Below are 24,032 nucleotides of genomic sequence, written 5' to 3'. Positions count from 1 at the left end.
CACCAAAACAATATGAAGATTTTGTGTTGTGATTATGTTCAAAACAAAAAGGGTGTATGCCAAACGTTGCCCTTAAAAGCAAATGTAATTGAAGGAATTCATTTACTCAGTGAGTTAAGAAAATCATGGACATGTTTTAGTCTGATAGGGAGGAAAGTCATGATTGTATGTGTGGGCTTGACTATTAGAGACTATTGGGTCCTTGGAAGAGAAACTGAAAGTAGCTTTGTGCTTTGGGGAAAAAACCTGACCTGGGGGTTGTTGTAAGGTCAGATAGGCATATGCAACACAGAAGTCTTTATCAAACACTTGTTAAATCTTTGTTGAAGTTAAATCTGTGACTTCAACTGTGACTCTTTGAGCCTGAGGTGTGACAAGTATCATCATTTACAATCTCGACAACCAGTCTCCCAGCTATTTTAACCCAAGCTGTTGTTAAATGGCACTGTATTCATGACAAACTGCAAGCATTTTTCTATCTGTAGGTAGGAGAATAGTTATAGATCCATATGTTATTTCACTGTAGCACAACACGAGCAAGGACACATGTGCATAGGAACATTAACACTGCTGCATTAAAACGTGTTACTGGCAGAGTGGGAGTGGAGCACACAGCAGCAGTAGTCCGATTAAGGGATTCAGATGATGGCATAAACCATCTGAACCCCAAAATTTAATTCTGACGATAAGTCATCAACCTGAATTGTAACTTCCGAAAATGGATGTGTTGGTGTTAGGTCAAATGTTAACATTCCAAAAAAAAAAATCTGAAACAGGAACGGAGCCAGCCTAGAACCAACCGACTTCCAGTTTTAACGGAGGCCAGATGGGGTGGGGGGGGTGGGGGAGGGGTGAGGGGGGGGGAATGAACAACCTGCCCACGGTGGCAGGTCGGACATTTAATTACTGTAATGAGGCTACCTACCTTCATTTTAATGGTCATTGTATTTTTAGCTCATGTCAGCCGGGTTTCCCAGGCCTCATGAAAGACAGCAGCTGAAAGTGGGTGAGAAAGGCTGACTTCATGAGGGAGATGCCTTTACAGCACTGCTTGTGGGCCAGAAGGAGCAGCAGTGCTTCCTCCAGGCCCAACAAGCAAGTCCAATAAACCCCTTCCTTGCAATCTGTCTGCTCCCTCATGACAACTGTCGGCTCCCCACCCAGGCAACATCTCCTCTCCTGCCACCACCCCACCTCCCACCCCTCCCCGGACAATTGGACCACGCCTCCAACATCAGGACCCTTCTGTGATCAGGACCCCAAAATTAGATCTATCTGATCTCCTTGGCTTCAAACACGTGAAGCAGGCTTCTCACCTGAAAGTCCGTCGACGAGAAGACATTACATTGGTATCTGCAACTTGGAGGACAGGAGTTGGAAAGCTACCTGAAGAAATTCATAGTTTTGAGGAACTTTGTGGCTGTTCATTGCCATCTCTGCTGAGAGGACTGCCCAGTAAATCTGTGAGATTATCTTTGTTGCATCTGATAAGAAATGTGTAATCTGTAAACTATGTATATTAAACATGATTTATCTGTTAGTTCATGTTTAATTTATGTTGATTTTGATTTGATTGTTGGAGTAAAAGTTATAAAAGTGAAATATTGCCTATCTGTTTAAATTGGGGCCATTTGGTAAATTGGGTAAATTTTGTTCTTTTTGTTTGTTGGTCTCCACGGGAATCATAAGAAAAATGTTTAGAGGGGACTACAAGAATGGTTCACCAGTTTATACAGCCTTAATTCATTCCTGAATCTGGATCTATTCACTTTAGAGATGCAAAGACTTCAGGGTGATTTGACAGAGGTATATAAAATCCTTAAAGGGTTAGATTGTGTTCCTACTTAGCAACCATTTTAATTTGATACACTGGGGGTGATCAGGGATACGAATGAAAGACTTGTATTTATATAGTGCTTTTCACAATCACCGGACATCTCAATGTACTTACCAGCCAATGAAGTACTTTTGAAGAGTTGTCACTGTTGTAATGTAGGAAACGCAGCAGCCAATTTGCGCACAGCAAGTTCCTACAAAGAGCAATGTGACAATGACCACATAATCTATTTTTGTTATGTTGACCGAGGGATAAATATTGGCCAGGACATGAGGGATAACTCCCCTACTCTTCTTCAAAATAGTGCCATGGGATCTTTAACATCCACCTGATAGGACAGACAGGGCCTCAGGTGAACATCTTATCTGAAAGACAGTACCTGTGACAGTGCAGTACTCCCTCAGTACTGGTGTATCTGCCTTAAATTTAGTGCTCAAGTCCTGGAGAGTGATTTGAAGCCGTAACCTTGTGACTCAGAGGCAAAAGTGCTACCATCTGAGCCATGGCTGGCACACAAATACAATATGAGTATAAAATTACACAAAGGTAGGCTATGTTAGATGATAGACAGTTCTTCTTTCTTCCAGAGGATAGTGGATGGCTCGTGCAGTGAGTGCTGACTGTTTGAATACATCCAAAAGAGAGCTGGATTAATTCCTGACTGGGACAGTGATCACATCTCATGAAAGGTAGGTGAAATAACAGGTAATATAAGCATGGTCAATGTGGTCTTCTGGACTAAGTTTGATTGCCTAAAAGGGTAAGAGAAGGATTTTCCAGATTTTGTCCTTCTAATTAGTCTAGGATTATTTATCTGCTTTTTCAGTTCTTCCAAGAGTTTATCTGGCTGCTAGTGGGTAGTAGATTCTTCAAGATACTTCAAGCATCCCAACTGTCCGGGGCAGACTTGATAGACCAGGTAGTTTTTCCTTACCCATCATTTCAGGGAAAATTTTGCAGGGTTGCGGGGAAATATCAGGGAGTGGGACTAATTGGATAGCTCCTCCAAAGAGCTGGCACTGGCATAATGGGCTGAATGGCCTCCTTCTGCTCTGCAAGTTTCTATGATATGTTCGTAAGCAATATCCTTTATGCTACAAACACACTGAAAGCATATTCTTCTATCAGTTTTAGCTGCAAAGCATCTTGCCTCATGTACTTTGTGCTCATGTTTAGGCCACGATCATAGGGAGTATTTTTCTGTACTGAGGAATTACACTGCAGGTTCAAATCGGACAGCACCTTTTTTTTAGAACATAGCAGGAGATTGTGATTATGCTATCTAGTAACTTCATTACAGGGCGTGTATTACACACTTGTAGGATCTGGGTGAGAACCTAATCCAGCTGCCATTGAGAAAAGTCACCCTGTCGCTGACACCTTCCACTGATCTCAAGAACAATTAGGTTGGACACTCACAATCCAATAATTACTGTGACCAACAGATCAGATTGACTGCTAAACTAAAGGTCATTTGAAACTAATCTTTCTGGAAACTGTTAGCAAGTTTTGCGCCTCACAATTTTCAAAGGCAGTACAAGCATGTGTAACATATGCATTACAATGACTTATTGTAGGTAGCACCCAATAGCATGAGTTAAGGGGACAGCACAACAAAGCAATAATTCCCGCTCCGACACTCTCGATACTGTGGGGGAGCAATTCAATATTGTTGCCCCCATTGTTTTTAGGCATCAAATCAACATTGGAGGGTTGAATTTTGGATCTTGATCTGGTGCCTGATCTCCCCTGGAATCGGTTGCCAAATTGGAAGCTGGGGACCTGAAGTAGGCATTGGGCCAATTGTTTATTGCAAATTGGCTTGTGTCATGCATACTCTGCCCAGTTGTTTCGAGTCTCCAGCAACCTAACCCCCAGCCATCCTTAAAGGGACTGCTGGATACCACCCCAAAAAAGGTTATATAATGCTTTTCAGGTTAAATCAGCAGCTCCCAAACTCATTAAAATATTTAATTAGCCAATCCGCCTCCTGGGCGGGGGTTGTCTGCCAACCCCTCGTCCCACCTCCATTAAACCCAAAAGTGGGTGCGTCGGGGTTGGGTTTGAGTGTTTTAAAGTTTTAACGACCCCTTCCATGAACTATGGTTTCTGAGGATGGAGGCTGCATGCGGGGTGTCGCGCAGACCACATTACAAGTACCACTGAGTTAGGTCAATAATATCACAAGATCACAGCATAGGATTTCCCTTTGCTTTTAGCCAGCATTCTGATAAACTTGCCCAGCTACAGTGTGCCCCAGATAATGACATCCTCATTGCTGTAACCATATTAGACAATTCCCCACCAGATGCAGACTGTCTTCACACTTTAAGAACCATGACTGGGACTTTTAAAAACTACGCATGGATACTTATTAGAAATATAGCAAGCACACAAACAAACTAGAGTCCACAGCCAGTGGCCTGTATTAAATGAACATATTGACAATGCTAATATAAGTCAAGACAAGATTATGAATCAATTGCAAGCAATTTTCAAATGGATTATGAGAGCCATAGCCAGTATGGATGGTAGTGCCCCATAACAACTTAGAGAGAGCCAAATAATGTGAAAACCATACAGTGAAAACAAAGATAGGAATGGCTGATCAACCGACGATATGTAGCAGGGTTTCACCAACTGTGTCAGAGATGAGAAGATGTTACCGGGAATTTTGGAAACAATAAGAGAGTCTACAATGAGAAAAATAATCAAACAACAAAAAGGAAGGACTGAGAAGAAGTAATCGACAGAAAGTAAAGTTGACTTTGCAGCTCAATCTGCCATTGGTCATCAAATGAAGAAACGCGTAAAGAGAAAACTATTCCCATTCTTCCAATGTGACTGTCACTTATTATCAAACTCTCAACATGGCTGACCAGTCTTAAAATGGAAAAAGCTAATGAAAAGATGGAAGTAATCACTCAAAAAGCCACAGAGAAAGCATTTCAGTGCTGATGATCTATAATGGTTACTGAAAAATAATGTACACAAAACAGTGAATTCATTATGGAGAAACTTCCGATCTTCGACATGTATTCTGATCACACTAATATTTACATAAAGTAAGAAAGTTTGTCATTTTACATTTGTTGCCTGTTTTAGGTGCCCTTATCAATGTAGACATGGGCAGACTGACATGTCTTATTGTCACATGAAATTGCCTGAAACTAGGCAAGAAAAGGGAAAATTTCTTTTATAGTCTCTGAGAAAAGCAATCTAACATAAATACTAAAAGGAACAGAACATGTCAGAAATGGCTGGCATATAAAATGATTCATTTGTCTTGTTCTGGCAGCTTGGAGAGGAAATAATAGTGTGTTTCTAGAGAAATAAACTGCTGAGCATCACCCAAACCTGTGATGAATAAGCAAACATCTCTTAAAAACACAAAACTACATCAAAATCTACTCAAAATTATAATTGGGGATTTAAATCAGTCAAACTTGGCATACTGCTTGAATCGAAACTCACTAACCTGAACTACATTTTCCCCAGCCACCTTCTCCCACTTAGGAAATATCGGGCTGAATTTTCCCAGCCTTTTGGCGATGGGCTGGGAGGTGGGAATGCTGGTAAAATGGTGGGGGAAGGCTTTGGAAGGGAGACACAATGTCTCCTGTCACCCAGGCCATATTGTCAGTGGCAAGAAAGTTGGTGGCTCTGCCGATTAAGGGCCTCTTCTTGCCTTCGCGTGTTGTACAATCACCTTAAGAGTGATGTCCCTTTAAGAACTCAGTATGCTAATGAGCTAAGTACCAGGAGATAGTCATGTGACTAGAAGCCTAGTCACTCTGCAACTGAAACACCCTAGACAAAGGTTCTGTGCATAGATTGCTCTGTATTGTACATATTAGTTTAGCTATCAATAAACCTCTTAGAGATCTTCAAGGCACTGGAATCCACATAATTCATTGTATTGCTTAGCATCACACAAAGAACACATGACATGGTGGCAACTGTGGTGTAAAGACCAGCTATAACCTTGAAACCCATGGGCAAAACAGCAAATCAGTAAAGAAACTTTAAAACAAGTACCTGAAAAGAGTGAATGCAATTCTTACCCAAACAGTGGAAAGAAGAAAAAACTTACCTCCAGCTGTGGGAGACAGAGCACTGAACAATAGGCTGCAAATAAATTCCTGTGATTGGGTCAGTCATTGTGCCTACGTCGAAGAATCCCTGTTTTAAAAAAAAGCCTTGAGTGCTTAAAAAATTGTTTTTTAAAAGCCTCCGTGGGAGAGAGAAAAAAATGGGGAAACCCAACTCCTCTCTCAGGCTGATCAAGGTCTGCACCATTACAGGAGGCATCCGAAAAAAAAGCGCACAAAACCCCCGAAAGCTGCTGAGTATCTATTGAAGGAGTCAAGCTGCAAAAATCATTAAATCACTCAACTGTGAAGAGATAAATAAACTCTGGCAAAAAAAACAATGGGGAAAACCCTTGAAATGCCTATCGAACAGTTGTGTAAACATACAGGCTGAAGTGCTGAAAACAAAATAAACAAAGAACTATGTCAAGCACTTGTTACTCTCCATCAAAGCAACTAGTCTAAATAAAAGAGAATTTCTTAAAGAGGAAACAGCAGAGTTAATAGAACAAGTTTTAAAATTAGTTTCAAGCCACAAATAGAAGTCATAACAAATACAGTGCTACAGGCACACACAGAGATGAACAAAGTTAAATACCGAGCAGAAAGCAAAAGAACAGCAGAAACATAGATATCAAATTTCCCAGCATGAACTGGAAAGCCATTGATATCCTATCTGAGTTCAAACTTTTTAAACAAAGAATGCAGTTATGCTTCACAGACCAAGCGACTGTCGAACCAGAGAAGCAGGCTGTGAAAATACCGATAGCAGTTGGAAATGAGGGGTTATACAGAATCAATAACTCTGGCTTATCTGAAGACGACCAGAAAGATCTTGCAAAGACATGGAAAGTGCTAGAAATTAGCTTTGGGTAAGAGTGAATTTTCGAATTCAATGCCTGGAATTGATGTCCTACAGGCAACAGCAACAGAAATCAATAGATCAGTTCATCAGTAGATGGCATAGTAAGGGCAACAAATGCAATTTTTTGGAAACTGTGCTGTCGGAGTGAACAATGGAGCTGGTGATTGTCTCAACGCCCATTGAAGTGTTTCAAAAAGACCTCTTGGGGAAAAGGAAAGGTCACAACATTGATGCACTGCTGGAAGGTGGCAGGAAATACAAAGCCATTGTCGCTGGACAACAGCATCTGCAAGGACTAGGTGAAGTTGAGCATATCAGCACGATAACCAGGTCACAAAAAGCAAGTAAGCTGTGTGGTAAGTGTGGTTTGTCCCACACTGAGGCATCTATGCAAGAAATCTGGCTCCAAAGACGCTGCCAGAAGTCAGAATAGGACACAAACAAACAGAAAACAAGCACAGCAACATAGCAACAGCAGCAATGAGAGCACCAGAGACCTGCGTAAATACAAGCCAATACACAAAGTTCACAGCGAAATAGACCTGAGACAAGACTCAGAGTCGAGCGATTCTCAGCCAGAAGACAATCAGGCATTTCACGTTGTGAACCTGAGACATTGAGTTCATGAATTCAAACAACTGGAAGCTTTTGCTATTATTAACATCATGTGCCCAAAGACAGTTGGCAAACACACACTCAGGATTAAGATTGACACCGGAACTAGTGCAAATATCCAGCAGTCCGACTCCTGAAGGATATGTACCGCAGTTGATGGAAATTAATGATACAACTGACAACTGCAAAGCTAACTGCATACAATAGGTCACCCATCCCTTGCAGTAGCACACTAACAATGCAATGCAGCTATGGCAAGTCGACATGGAAACCACAAATATATTACCTTGTAGACACAAGTGGACCAGCAGTGGCAGGGCTACCACCGTGAAAGGACCACAACATCATGACCATCCACGAGATCACCAAGGTACCCATTACAGCAGAAGAGACCAAGGGTACCCGCATTGAGTCAGTTCAGGACTCACAACAAATGCACCTGGGCAGGTTCGATAACACATGAGATTTCAAAGGCGATGCCGTACTGCACCTCAGAGAGGATGCACTGCCTGTGTCCAGCCTCCTGATGTCTGAGATTGAGTCACATTTCTTCTCGGATCCCAGCGGTTTTGGTTTGGAGAGTATCAGCCCCTTCTCAGAGACACCACACCAAGAGAATGAGGATCCAAATTCAGATGGTGAAAGTTCCTTGTCAACAGGCAGTGTTTCTTCACGCTCTAGCGACTCAGAAGAAGAGATTGACGTCGTAACCATTGACGAGCAAAGGCTGGCAGGGGGGGAGCATTGCCAAGGGGAAATCTCCAAGGACCAGAACCTGCTCGCAGACTCTGACCAGCATCAAACAGTGCAATCTGGAAACCCAACAACAGCACAACTATGCCACACCCTCACCTCTGCTTTCTGGAGAGCCACCAGCACCAATACGAGCCAGAACAGACAGGACCCTCCATGAGGCCAAGTACTCCTCCTTCAACAAGTCCTTCAGACGCCGAGGATGAGGTGAGACTAAGACCCATAATGTCCTGAAGAGGCAGAGGAGGAATGAGTTGAAGCATTGTCTGTTGGCCCGCTGAGATGAGGTGCCGGAACTTTCCAAGAATGACAAGGCCTCAAAAGTGGTCATCTTGAGAAAAGCAACAGAGTATCTTAGCAGGCTGAAGGCAGAGCGACAGAAACTGCATGCAGAGAGGGAGAAACCTCAGAAAAAACAGCAAGAACTGAGACGCAAATTCTACGATAAAGAGTTCACAACCCATTGAAATGCTATATGGACTCTTAAGCTTCTGCACTCATAACTGTCATAATCCCTATCCTCTTACTTGTACACTTTATAATCTTTATCCCGATGGAACTAATTTTGATGTTATCCAATTTTATGCGCTTTTACTTGCAGCATACGAGACTTATCTTTGGAAAGAAAGAGGACGTTGTATGATTGCCTTAAGAGTGATGTCCCTTTAAAAACTCAGTATGCTAATGAGCTAAGTACTGGGACATAGTAATGTGACTGGAAGCCATAGTCACTCTGCAACTGTAACATCCTACACAAAGGTTCTGTGCATAGTTTGCTCTGTATTGTATATGCTAGTTTAGCTGTTAGAGATCTTCAAGGCACTGGAATCCACGTACCACATTATGTAAGAACACATGACACGGCAAGCATTTTGCCCAGGTCGCAAAGGCCCGCCACTGCTTGAGGAGACAGCCCAGTGAAACTGGGCTCGGTGGGTGCACCTTTATGGGCACTCCATGGCCCACAGAGGCACCCTCCCCCGACCCCAGTTCAGGCCTGGCTGCCAGGACCTAGCTTCCCCCAACCTACCTCAACCGAAGACCATTGGGGCGCTCTTTCACTGGAGCTGCAACCTCAGCAATGGCCATCGCTAGCAGTGGACTAGCAATCAGCAATTAAGAGTGGCAGCCCCAGCACGGGCCTATTCATTGGCCGCTGCTGGCATTATGCCACCCCTGGTCTGCCGCCCAACGAAGTGGGCTCGCCTCTTGCTTTTGGCCCCGGCAGTGGTACTTGCTGGTACATAGCAAAATTCAGCCCATCATCCTCTACCTCCCCATCTCATTATCAAAACGCTAATCCACACCTTCATCACCTAGCAACACAATCTCTTCAAAGTGCTCCTTCCTGACTCCCCTCTTCTACAAACTACAACTCATCAGCCTGGATTTTGCTTCAGGAATAATGGTGAGGCTATCACTGCTCCCGTTGTCATGGAGTAAATTGGACAGCAACATCTGGCGTCAGCACATACGCAGTTAAACGTGGAAATCCAGAAATTGCTGTCCAATTTTCAATGCTCCTCCAGAAGCTACGCTATACCAGTATTTCACTGATAGGCCTGGCATTAAAATACACAAAGGAGGGGGTTCGATCGGGAGGGAGTGGTTGATCAGAAGTGGGAGGAGGGGGTGTCAATTGGGGGGAGTATTGATCAGGAGGTGTCGATTGTGAGAGGGGGACTCCATCAGGGGTGGTGGAGGGAGGGTCGCTCGTGGGGGTTTGAAGGAGGAGTGGAGAGGATGAGATCTGATCAAATACAAGACAGGAACCAGAAAGCTTTAGTTAGCCAGTGCTGCTATCATTTTAATATGAAGCATTACATAACTTCTCATTTAGAACAGTGCTACACCAATATTACATATTCATTCAAAAGCAACAGTGCATCTGGAATAACAATGTTGCTTGAAAATTATCCTTGACAATGTAATGGCAACTAACAGTATTTGTCCTATTAAACTACAACTGCAGTAACAGTCTGCCCTCTAATGGACTATGTGTCCATTTGTGCAAAAACACTGAAATTATGAAGAGTTCATCATTTCAATACTTTAAGTTCCAGTGAAAACAAATTTCAATTGTTTGACCTTACCTAGTCAGGTTACAACAGCAGTATAGTACACATATACATGTATAGTTATACATATATATATATATTTATATTAGTTTTAAGAAAGTTGTAAAGTTTGAAAAGTTTTCTGAAGATGGCAAGACAGAAAACATTTTCTTTGGTAAACGCCAAAAACTCCATGGCCTAGCCATTCCCTTTCCATGGCCTCTGTCTGAAGCTGTCCTAATTGATCCTGAGCTGAGCTTCTGACCCTAAGTCTTCTCCATTGCCAAGACCGCCACTTCCACTTCTGTAACATTGCCTATCTCCACCCTACTTCAGCTCATCTGCTGCTGAAACCCTCATCCTTGCCTTTGTAACCTCCACTATTCCAATGCTCACCTGGCCAGCCTCCCAGTATGCACCTTCCATAAACTTGACCTTACCCAAAACTATTCTACCCATTGTGGGAATGACCGTCCATATCTCCTGAGTACCACGGTGTCCTGGTAGTCTGTGGAAGCAGCACCTGAAGAGTTAAAACTGTTTTTGTTGTGTGATTGTCTTTAAGAGTGATGTTCTTTTAAGATCTTAGTATGCTAATGAGTTAAGTACCAGGACGTGGTCATTTGACTATCTGCCAGTGTCACTCTGTAACCAATAGGTAAGTCATGTAAATAGTTAGTTTTCCACTGTATATACTTGTTAGCTGTTAATAAACCTGTCTGAGATTTTTAATCAACTAAACTCCACGTATCTCATTTATGTTGCATCAGACAAAATAAAAAGCTTCTCATAACACGGTGGCAGCTGTGGTGAGAAGAAAAAATCCAAGAATGAAGACCACAGGAAAACAGCTTGAAAAACTACCTCCAACTAAAAGAGAGAAAGTTAAAAGAAACACTGACCCAAACAGTGTAAAGAAGAAAAAAACTCACCTCCAGCTGTATAGGACAGAGCTGAATGACAGGCTGCAAATCAATCACTTGTGAGCTGGTGAGTCAGTCTGCCATCGGTACAGGAACCCCAGTTTTAAAAAAAAGCTTTGAGATGCTTGCAAAGTTGTTTTTTTTTTTAAAGGCTCAGTAAAAAAAAACACGGAAAATCCAATCCCTATCTCAGGCTGATCGATTGTTTTGAAAGGGTCCACAATGCTGATTAGGTCTGGGACATTACAGGAGGCGCCCGACAGAAAAAAGCATGGGATTCCTCCTGTCACACAGCTCGCAGCTAGGGCTATAAAAAGAAACCATTAAATCACTTGAATGCAAAGAGCTTTTATTCACTCAGCCAGAGTTTCAAAAAACCTCATAAAACCACTTCAACATGAAGAATTGCCTATTGAATGGCTGCATAAACAAACACTAGCAAAGGGGAAAAAGCACTTGAAATACCTATTGCACAACTGTATAAATAAACAGACTAGAGTGCTGGAAACTGGATAAACAGAAAACACTTACAAACACCTGCTTCTGTCAATCAAAGCAGCCAAGAGAGTTTCTTAAAAGGAAGACAGTACAGAGTCACACAACCAGGTCTTAAAGCAGGTTTTAAAGTAAAAGAACAGCAGGAACATGGATACCAATTTTCCCTGAATGAACTGGAAAGCCTTGGATATCCTATTCAAGTTCAAACTGTTCCAACAAAGAATACAGTTATGCTTTACAGACCAAGTACTTGTAGAACCAGAAAAACAGGCTGTACAAATAATGATAGCAATTGGAAATGAGGGATTACACAGAATCAATACCTCAGGCATATCTGAAGAGGATCAGAAAGATCCTGCAAAGATATGGAAAGTGCTGGAAGATCAACTCAGATTAAGAGTGAATTTTCGAATTCACCATCTAGAATTGATGTTCGACCGGCAACAGCCACAGGAATCAATAGACCAGTTCATCAGTAGATGACGTAGCAAAGGCAATGAGTGTGATTTTCAGAAGCTGAGCTGTCAGACCGAATAATGGAGATAGTAATCGTATCAAAACCCATTTAAGCATTCCAGAAAGACCTCTTAGGGAAAAAGAAAGGTCACAGCATCGATGCACTGCTGGAAGATGGCAGGAAATACGAAGCCATTGTAGCTGGATTACAGCACCTGCAAGCACTAGGTGCAACCAACAGTATCAACACCATAACCAGGTCGAAAAAGGCAAGCAAGCTGTGTGGTTGGTCCCACTCACGGCGAAGTTGTCTTGCATTTGGAGACCTGTGCAAGGCATGTGGTGTAAATTGTCACTGAGCCCACCTCTGCAGGAATTCTGGCTCCAAAGACACAGCCTGTAGTTGCAGCAGAAAACAAGCAAACAGAAAACAGGGCAATAGCAGCAAGGAAAGTGCTAGAGACCTGCGTAAACACATGCCAATACATGAAGTTGCAGCAAAACAAACCTGAGACAAGACTCAGGTAGGAGCAAGTCTCAGTCAGAAGATGAGCAAGCATTCCACATTGCGAACCTGACACATCATGTTGATGAAGTCAAACAGCTGGAAAATTTCACCACTATCAACATCATATGCCCAAAGGAAGCTGGAAAACATACACTCAAGGTCAAGATTGACACCGACGCTAGTGCAAATATCCTACCAGTCCGAATCCTCAAAAATATGTACCGGATTCGTTGGAAATCAATGTTACAACTGACGACTGCCAAGTTATCTGCATATAATGGGCAACCCATCCCATGCAGTGGCACATTAACAATACAATGCCGCTATGGCAAATCAGCATGGAAACCACAAACGTTCTACCTAGTAGACACAAGCGGACCAACAGTGGCAGGACTACCAGCGTGTAAGGACCTCAACATCATAACTATCCACAAGAGCATTGACAAGGGGAAATCTCCCAGGACCGGAGCCTGCTCACAGACTCTGACCAGCATCAAACGGTGCAGTCTGGAAACCCAACAACAGAATAACTATGCTGCGTCTTCACTCCTGCTCTCTAGAGAACCACCAGCAGCACAACGAACCATAACGGACAGGTATTTCCATGAGACCAAGTACTCTTGCCCCAACAAGTCCTCAATCTGGAGCCTCAAGCCTTCAGACGTGAAGGATAAGGAGAGGCGAAGGATGCACAATATTCTGAAGAGGCAGAGGAGGAATCAGTTGAAGCATTGTCTATTGGCTCTTCGAGATGAGGTGCCGGAACTTTCCAAGAATGACAAGGCCTCAAAAGTGGTCATATTGAGAAAAGCAACAGAGCATCTTAGGAGGCTGAAGGCAGAGCAACAGAAACTGAATGCAGAGAGAGAGAAACTTCAGAAAGAATAGCAGGTCAGAGGCTAGGAATCCTGTGGTGAGTAACTCACCTCCTAACTCCCCAAAGCCTGTCCACCATCTACAAGGCACAATTCAGGAGTGTGATGGAATACTCTCCACTTGCCTGGGTGGGTGCATGTCATGCAGTCCCCCACCTGCCAAGATTGAGGCATATTAATTTTGCCATATGAACATTGATTTTTAACTGTTGCTGGAGCAAGGAAATGACTTGTTAAACAGATCAGCCGTGGCTGGAAAAAACATTTACATATTAACAGACAGTGCTTGCGGAGACAAAGGACCATTCCCTGACACATTCAACCCACAATGGACTTTGATCACCAGATATTGAAGGTGAGGAAACTCACATTCCGGGATGATTGCTAAGATGGCCAAATCCACAAACAGAGATTGTCAAACCAGCTAGTCAAATGACTAACCTGCTGGGCAATCTGAGTTTTTTTTAATTCCACAGAACGTTTTGAGAAAAAGAATGTTTGCTCCTGGACTGAGAAGACTTCTCCTGTCTGTTCCCATCTCTTTCTCATGGAACTCCAAATCCACTGAAGACGTGAACCTTAAGAGAGAAAAGTCTCCTACATTGAACAAGGTTTAAGAAGAATACTGGGCCCCAACAAAAAGCAAGATCTACCTACAATCAAGAACTCTACAGCGAGCTCGAAGAACAGTAACCAAAACCATCTTCAGATATTGCCTCAAACTCTTCCACATTATTTCTTCTGCTCTTTTCTGTCTCTATCTGCATGAGTGTTTATCACATATGCATGCTAGTGTGGGCGTGTTGTGTATCCATAGGTGTTAACCGAATTAGAGTTTAAGTTTAATAAATTTCAACTTTTCTTCTTTAGACCTAAGAAAACCTGTTTGGCTTGTTTCTTTGCCTTACAATTGGAAAGCGGTGAACAAGGATTCACCAAGGGGGAGATAAAAAAACAGTGTGTTTAAAATTAAACCCTGTTACGGTAAGAGCAGGTGAAGGCTGAGAGGGAACCCTAGACCCCTTTCTCATCTGGTCGTAACAGTGAAGCTCCAACAACACTCAAGAAGCTCAGCACCATCCAGGACAAAGCAGCCCACTTGATGAACACCCCATCCACAAACATTCACTCCCTTCACCACAGACGCACAGTGGCAGGAGTGTGTACCAAATACAAGATGCACTGCAGCAACGCACCAAGGCTCCTTAGACAGCACCTTCCAAACTCGCGACCTCTACCAACTAGAAGGACAGAGCAGCAGTCACATGGGAACACCACCACCTGCAAGTTCCCCTCCAAGCCACACACCATCCTGACTTGGAACTATATCGCCGTTCCTTCACTGTCGCTAGGTCAAAATCCTGGAACTCCCTTCCTAACAGCACTTAAGTGTACCTACCCCATATGAACTGCAGAGGTTCAAGAAGGCAGCTCGCCACCACCTTCACAAGGACAATTAAGGATGGGCAATAAATGCTGGCCTGGCCAGTGACGCCCACATCCTAGGAACGAATAATAAAAAAGATGAGACGCAAACTCCCTCAGCAAGAGATGTCAAACCACCGAGACAATATATGGACTTTTGAGCCTCTATATTTGTAAAGTTCATAACCTCTATACTTATGTAAATAATTTTGATATTATCTAATGTTATGTGATTTGCTTTTAGCATAAGAGACTTATCTTTGGAAAGAAGGGAGATGTTGTGTGATTGCCTTTAAGAGTGATGTCCTATAAAGGTCTTAGTATGCTAATGAGCTAAGAACCAGGATGTGGTCATGTGACTATGTGCCAGTGTCACTTTGTAACTGTAACACCAAGAGGTAAATCATGTAAGTAGTTAACTCTGCACTGTATATGCTGTTAGCTGTTAATAAATCTGTTTGAGATCTTCAATCAGACAACATAAAAAGCTTCTTGTTATAATTTTCTGAAAAGCATGACATTGTTAGCTATGTACTGCGTTAGGGAAATTAATCTCCGCAAATAAAGAGGGCAATACAACCTGGGCAATAACAATGATTGAGAAAATTAAAGGGTGCAATATTTTATGGTAATAAAAAGATTGGAAGAAATCAGAAGGGTTAAGTGCATTTTTCTTGGGTCCATGTTGTTACTCTGTTGTACTTTTTTGTTTCTTTGTTTCACTATGATTTATTTGTTATATGCGTGGCATGTAGTGATCAAAGGTAAAAATGGTATGTAAATGTAAGTGAATCACTGTATAGTTGTATTCAAATGGAAATCATGAGTATGTTGTCTCAATAAAGACCTGATTCTGCTCTGTTACAACTGTATGTGTGTGTAATTCGTTGTTTAAGGTAACAAGCCAAATTTGATCAAGAAAGCAGGGCAACACCTGTATCCTGACTCACACCATCCCGTTCATCCATTACCCCTGTGTTGGCACCCGGTCCGGCAAAGCCTCAATTTTAAAATTCTCATTCTAGCTTTCAAATCCCCCCATGGCCTTTCCCCTCCCTAATGTTCTCTAGCCCTACAACCTTCTGAGTTCTCTACATTCCTCCAATTCTGGCCTCTTGCGCACCCTTGATTTTCATCAGTCCACCATTGGTGGCCATGCCTTCAGCTGACGAGGCCCTGTGAGCTGGAATTCCCTCCTAAATCTCTCCGCCTCACTACTTCTCTCTCCTACATTAAGATGCTCCTTAAAACCTGCCACTTTGACCAAGCTTTTGTTCATCTATCCTTACATCAGAGTGAAGGGACCAAAATAGGTGCTGATGTGGTACAGCTGGGTGCCATCAGTGTACGTGTGGATATTATGTGGCTCAATGCCAAGTTTTGTTTGATAATGCTCTTGTGATGCAGCTTGGGACATTTTTATATATTAAAGGTGCTATTTAAGTGCAAGTCTAACCAGAACATCATGTTCTTCTTCAAATAGTGCTGTGTGACCTTTTATACCCACCTGCATGGAACCTCAGTTTAATGGAACCTCAAATACAATGATATCCCCTTAGGATTTAGGGTGGAAAAGATTATTCGCATATAGTTCTAAGCTATGAACAGAGAATCCCAGAACTAAACTTGCTTTTGCTGTCGTGAATTTAAAATTATAAGATATTTAGAGATGTGCATGAAATACATTATCTGACTATGACTGCAGAATAAGATGATATCCATACAAATAAACAAGCAACAAGCAAGACCTGAGGTTAGAATTTTTTTCCCAGAGTTGGGGATATATGGAATAGACATGCAGTAAAAATGGTTAAAATATTGACTAACAATATTTCTTTACTGGGTATATCAGCTCTTAGGCAGTCCCTCAGGATCGAGAATATCTTGCTTCTGTCCGGTTCGATGGGTTCTGAGATAGCTGATAAGTCCAGTGCATGATCTGCAGAATCTGCCACATGAGGTACAGGTGGTGCTTGCAGGGTCAGGTAGATGAGTAGTTTGGAGGTTTGTGCGTTTCCTCCGATGCCTTGACTTTGCCTCCGCATGTTCCCGAGAAAGTCCCTCGAGGTGTATGATGCCTTCCTCAATGAGCTTTCTCCATGTAGGATGGTCACGAGCCAGGGACTCCCATGAGTCAATGGAGATGTTTGATCTCTTCAGGCATGCTTTGAGGACATCTCTAAAGTATTTACGCTGTCCTCCTGGAGGTCTCCTGCCACGACAAAGTTCTGAGTTAGAATAGCTGCTTCGGGAGTCTGGTGTCAGGCATGCAAACAACATGTCCTGCCCAGTGGAGCTGGTTTTGGGTGATTAACACCTCGATACTGGGCAGGTAGGCTTGGGAGAGGACGCTGCTGTTGCGCCGCCTTTCTTGCCACCGGATTTGGAGAATCTTGCGGAGGCACCTCTGGTGGTATGTTCTCCAGTGCTTTGAGGTGCCTGCTGCAGGTTGGCCAAGTACCTGAAGCATATAGGAGTGTAGGGACCATTGCTGCCCTGCAGGCTATGATAAAACCACGGACAAATGCAAGTTAATTAAGGAAAGCCAGCATGGATTTCCTAAGGGAAAATCATGTTTAACTAACTTGCTGGAGTTTTTTGAGGAGGTAACAGAGAGGGTTGATGAGGGCAATGCTATTGATGAGGGGTGTACATGGACTTTCAAAAGGCGTTTGATACAGTACCACACAACAGACTTGTGAGCAAACTTATAGCTCATGAAATAAAAGGGATGGCAGCAACGTGGATATGAAATTGACTGAGTGACAGGAAACAAAGAGTAGTGGTTAATAGATATTTTTTGGGCTGGAGGAAGGTTTAGTTTAGAGATACAGCACTGAAACAGGCCCTTCGGCCCACCGAGTCTGTGCCGACCATCAACCATCCATTTATACTAATCCTACACTAATTCCATATTCCTACCACATCCCCTATATTTCCCTACCACCTACCTATACTAGGGGCAATTTATAATGGCCAATTTACCTATCAACCTGCAAGTCTTTGGCAAGTGGGAGGAAACCGGAGCACCCGGAGGAAACCCACGCAGACACAGGGAGAACTTGCAAACTCCACACAGGTAGTACCCAGAATTGAACCCGGGTCGCTGGAGCTGTGAGGCTGCGGTGCTAACCACTGCGCCACTGTGCCGCCTTGTAGTGGAGTTCCCCGGGGATTAGTGTTGGGACCCTTGTTTTTCCTGATATTTATTAATGACCTAGACCTTGGTGTACGGGGCACAATTTCAAAGTTTGCAGATGATACGAAATCTGGAAGCATTGTAAATAGAGAGAAACTGTTCCCACTCGTGAAAGGATCAAGAACGAGAGGGCGCAGATTTAAAGTATTTGGTAAGAGAAGCAAAAGTGACATGAGGAAAAACTTTTTCACGCAGCAAGTGGTTGAGGTCTGGAATGCGCTGTCTGTGAACGTGGTGGAGGCAGGTTCAGATAGTTATATGAAAAAGAAGAATGTGCAAGGTTATGGGGAGAAGGCGGCGAAATGAAACTGAGGGAGTAACTCTTTCAGAGAGCCAGTGTGGAGATGATGGGCTGAATAGCCTCCTTCAGCACTTTAATGATTCTGTGATTCTGTGATTCTTAGTCTCAGGTTTGAGATCTTGATACTGAAATACTCTCCAGAAAGTATTTGACTGGGTGTTTACAAGTTTTGTAGAACACTAGCATTACCAATGGTAATGGAGGATCAAAGGCATTTCTAACAGTTATTCTTTAATACTTGCTGTGAACAGAATTTCTCTAACTCAAGGTATTTTACAATCCGGTTTACAACCACTATGATACAGTGGGTAGCCAGCATCGTGCGTCCATCTTTCTCAAAAGTTGATGACTTGTTCTTTTCAGTACTGAACATATTCTAGCATACCAATAATAAAGAGAACATAGCTTTTGATTACATCCACTACATTTCACAACACAGAAAGAATAAACTTGCATCCATTAGTCTGCCTTGGATTCAAACTTAAGAGGTGAGAGAGGAATACTTTCATTGTCTCAACCAATCTGAATTTATTGTCTGCCAAAAAAATCACGCTTTACTACATTCAAGTATATCCACCATAACAACCTCCTCCTATTCCTAAAATTTACTTTTAATATTGTTTTTTAACACTTGTGCATTACGTAGTCTCCCTTTGCTTTCTTTCCCACCTTTCCCAGATTGCCCATGTCCATTAACACCAAGATAGACTGTTTCCACATTGCAATTTCTATGCAGTTGAGACTGCCAATTACTCATTTTGGTATACTTCTTCAGCTCCATATAGAATCATATAATGATACAGCACAGAAGGAGGTAATTCGTCTCATTGTGTCTGTGCCAGCTCTTTGTTACAGCTATCCAATTAATCCCACTCCCCCACTCTTTCCCCATCTTCCTGTATTTCCCCCTCAAGTATTTATCTAATTTTCCTTTGAATTTTACGATTGAATCTTCTTCCACCACCCTTTCAGGCAGTGCATTCCAGATCACAACACTCTGTGTAAAAAATGTTTCCTCATTTTGCCTCTGTTTTTTGTCAAACACCTTAAATGTGTGTCTTCTAGTTATTGATTCTTCTGCCACTAGCAACAGTTTCTCCTTGTTTACTCTAACAAAACCATTCATGACGTTGAACGCATCTATCAGATCGCCTCTTAACCTTCCCTGTTCTAAGAAGAGCAATCCCAGTTTCTGCAGTCACTCCACATCTGCATCTCCTGGTACCAGACCATCTTCTGCAACATCTCGAAGGCTTTTTGTCGGCACAGTGGCGCAGTGGTTAGCACCGCCGCCTCACAGCTCCAGCAACCTGGGTTCAATACTGGGTACTGCCTGTGTGGAGTTTGCAAGTTCTCCCTGTGTCTGCGTGGGTTTCCTTCGGGTGCTCCGGTTTCCTCCCACATGCCAAAGACTTGCAGGTTGTTAGGTAAATTGGCCATTATAAATTGCCCCTAGTATAGGTAGGTGGTAGGGAAATATAGGGACAGGTGGGGATGTGGTAGGAATATGGGATTAGTGTAGGATTAGTATAAATGGGTGCTGATGGTCGGCACAGACTCGGTGGGCCGAAGGGCCTGTTTCAGTGCTGTATCTCTAAATCTAAAAAAATCTTTGACATCCTTCCGAAAGTGTGCTGCCCAGAATTGAACACAATACTTCAGCTGGCGCCTAACCACTGTTTTATAAACAAAAACAAGAAATGCAGGAATCACTCAGCAGGTCTGGCAGCATCTGTGGAAAGAGAAGCAGAGTTAACGTTTCGGGTCAGTGACCCTTCTTCGGAACTGACAAATATTAGAAAAGTCACAGATTATAAGCAAGTGAGGTGGGGGTGGGGAAAGAGATAACAAAGGAGAAGGTGCAGATTGGACCAGGCCACATAGCTGACCAAAAGGTCACGGAGCAAAGGCAAACAATATGTTAATGGTGTGTTGAAAGACAAAGCATTAGTACAGATTAGGTGTGAATACACTGAATATTGAACAGCAGCAAGTGCAAACCTGAAAAAAAACCTGAGAAAAACAGTGGGTAAGCAAACTGAACAAACTAAGATGAAATGAAATAAATGCAAAAAAAGATAGTAAAAAATGTAAAAAAGAATGTAAAAAAAAGGAAGAAAAAATAACTAAAAATGAAAGTAAAATGGGGGGCTGTCATGCTCTGAAATTATTGAACTCAATGTTCAGTCCGGCAGGCTGTAGTGTGCCTAATCGGTAGATGAGATGCTGTTCCTCGAGCTTGCGTTGATGTTCACTGGAACACCGCAGCAATCCCAGGACAGAGATGTGAGCATGAGAGCAGGGGGGAGTGTTGAAATGGCAAGCAACCGGAAGCTCAGGGTCCTGCTTGCGGACTGAGCGGAGATGTTCCGCAAAGCGGTCACCCAGTCTGCGCTTGGTCTCCCCAATGTAGAGGAGACCACACTGTGAGCAGCGAATACAGTATACTACATTGAAAGAAGTACAAGTAAATCGCTGCTTCACCTGAAAGGAGTGTTTGGGGCCTGGGATAGTGAGGAGAGGGGAGGTAAATGGGCAGGTATTACACCTCCTGCGATTGCAAGGGAAGGTGCCCTGGGACGGGGACGAGGTGGTGGGGGTAATGGAGGAGTGGACCAGGGTGTCGCGGAGGGAACGATCCCTTCGGAATGCTGACAGGGGAAGGGAGGGGAAGATGCGACTGGTAGTGGCATCACGCTGGAGGTGGCGAAAATGGCGGAGGATGATCCTTTGGATATGGAGGCTGGTGGGATGAAAAGTGAGGACAAGGGGAACCCTGTCACGGTTCTGGGAGGGAGGGGAAGGGTGAGGGTAGAGGTGCGGGGAATGGGTCGGACACGGTTGAGGGCCCTGTCATCCACAGTGGGGGGAAATCCTCGGTTGAGAAAAAAGGAGGTCATATCAGAAGCACCGTCATGGAAGGTAGCATCATCAGAGCAGATGCGTCGGAGACGGAGAAACTGGGAGAATGGAATGGAGTCCTTACAGGAGGTAGGGTGTGAAGAAGTGTAGTCGAGGTAGCTGTGGGAGTCGGTGGGCTTATAATGGATATTGGTAGACAACCTATCCCCAGAGATGGAGACAGAGAAGTCGAGGAAGGGAAGGGAAGTGTCAGAGATGGACCATGTAAAGGTGAGAGAAGGGTGGAAATTGGAAGCAAAGTTGATAAAGTTTTCTAGTTCGGGGCGGGAGCAGGAAACGGCACCGATACAGTCATCAATGTACCGGAAAAAGAGTTAGGGGAGGGGGCCTGAGTAGGACTGGAACAAAATATGCTCGACATATCCCACAAAAAGACAGGCATAACTAGGACCCATGCGGGTACCCATAGCGACACCTTTTACTTGAAGGAAGTGTGTGGAGTTGAAGGAGAAGTTGTTCAATGTGAGAACAAGTTCAGCCAGGTGGAGGAGGGTGGTGGTGGATGGGGACTGGTTGGGCCTCTGTTCCAGGAAGAAGCGGAGAGCCCTCAAACCATCCTGGTGGGGGATGGAGGTGTAGAGCGATTGGACATCCATAGTGAAGAGGAGGCGGTTGGGACCAGGAAACTGGAAATTGTCAAAATGACGTAGGGCGTCAGAAGAGTCACGGATGTAGGTGGGAAGAGACTGGACCAGCGGAGAAAAGATAGAGTCTAGATAGGAAGAAATAAGTTCAGTGGGGCAGGAGCAGGCTGACACAATGGGTCTGCCGGGACAGTCCCGTTTGTGGATTTTGGGAGGGAGGTAGAAGCGGGCTGTCCGGGGTTGCGGGACTATGAGGTTGGAAGCCGTAGAGGGAAGATCTCCAGAGGAGATGAGGTCAGTGACAGTCCTTTGGACGATGGCTTGATGTTAGGTGGTGGGGTCATGGTCCAGAGGGAGGTAGGAAGAGGTGTCTGTGAGTTGGCGTTGAGCTTCTGCAAGGTAGAGGTCGGTACGCCAGACAACAACAGCACCACTCTTGTCTGCAGGTTTGATGACCATGTCGGGGTTAGACCTGAGAGAACGGAGTGCCTCAAGTTCAGAGGGGGACAGGTTAGAGTGAGTGAGGGGGGCAGAGAAATTGAGACGACCAATGTCTTGCCGACAGTTTTCAATGAAGATGTAGTATACTGTATTCGCTGCTCACAGTGTGGTCTCCTCTACATTGGGGAGACCAAGCGCAGACTGGTGACCGCTTTGCGGAACATCTCCGCTCAGTCTGCAAGCAGGACCCTGAGCTTCCGGTTGCTTGCCATTTCAACACTCCCCCCTGCTCTCATGCTCACATCTCTGTCCTGGGATTGCTGCAGTGTTCCAGTGAACATCAACGCAAGCTTGAGGAACAGCATCTCATCTACCGATTAGGCACACTACAGCCTGCCGGACTGAACATTGAGTTCAATAATTTCAGAGCATGACAGCCCCCCATTTTACTTTCATTTTTAGTTATTTTTTCTTCCTTTTTTTTACATTCTTTTTTACATTTTTTACTTTTTTTTTGCATTTATTTCATTTCATCTTAGTTTGTTCAGTTTGCTTACCCACTGTTTTTCTCAGGTTTTTTTTCAGGTTTGCACTTGCTGCTGTTCAATATTCAGTGTATTCACACCTAATCTGTACTAATGCTTTGTCTTTCAACACACCATTAACATATTGTTTGCCTTTGCTCCGTGACCTTTTGGTCAGCTATGTGGCCTGGTCCAATCTGCACCTTCTCCTTTGTTATCCCTTTCCCCACCCCCACCTCACTTGCTTATAATCTGTGACTTTTCTAATATTTGTCAGTTCCGAAGAAGGGTCACTGACCCGAAACGTTGACTCTGCTTCTCTTTCCACAGATGCTGCCAGACCTGCTGAGTGATTCCAGCATTTCTCGTTTTTGTTTCAGATTTCCAGCATCCGCAGTATTTTTCTTTTATTTCACTGTTTTATAAAGCTTTAGCATAACTTCCCTGCTTTTGTACCCTGTGCCTCTACCAATAAAGCTCTTTCAACTGCTTTCTCAACTTGTCCTACCACCTTCAAAGGTGTGTGTACACACACCCCCAGTCTCCCTGCTCCTGCACCCCCTTTACGATTCTGCCATGTTATAGAAGTCTCACAGCACACAAGGAGGCCATTCGCCCTGTTGTTCACCATCCTTCCATATAAATGTCACTGGTAACAAGTGTACCACAGAGGGTTGCCAACAATCCAGGATTGCCCTGGAGCCTCCAGGAATTGAAAATTATCTCCAGGACGCTGCTGTGAGCATTAAAAGAATTGTGGGCATGTTTTTCATTTTCTTTGATCAGGTCTTCCTATTACTTAGAAAAATATTGGAGATGGACAGGGGACAACAGCTGTATATCTATATTAGGTTAGAACAGCTGTTTGGCTGAGTCAAACATCATCCATTTGGATCATGAAGCCTCTTCTCGCCGAGGGGAGGGGCGGTGAAGATTGACGTGTTGGCCGACCAATGGAGGGAAGGAAGTCTGTGGGCGGGCGCACACTTGGTCACGTGATGAATCCTCCTGGAATACGTTGCTCCAGGATTGGTGAGACTGGCCCCGCCTCCCCCCAACCCCCATGAGCATCATTCCGACGCCCGTGGGGTGGCGCGCATGCGTACTTGGGCAGGGCCTCTTCGGCTGGCGATCTGGCCCCGCCCTCTCCAACCCCCG

This window comes from Heterodontus francisci, chromosome 13, assembly GCF_036365525.1.
Source record: "Heterodontus francisci isolate sHetFra1 chromosome 13, sHetFra1.hap1, whole genome shotgun sequence".
NCBI classification, from domain to species: Eukaryota; Metazoa; Chordata; class Chondrichthyes; order Heterodontiformes; family Heterodontidae; genus Heterodontus; species Heterodontus francisci.
Note: the sequence above shows the minus strand (reverse complement) of the source record.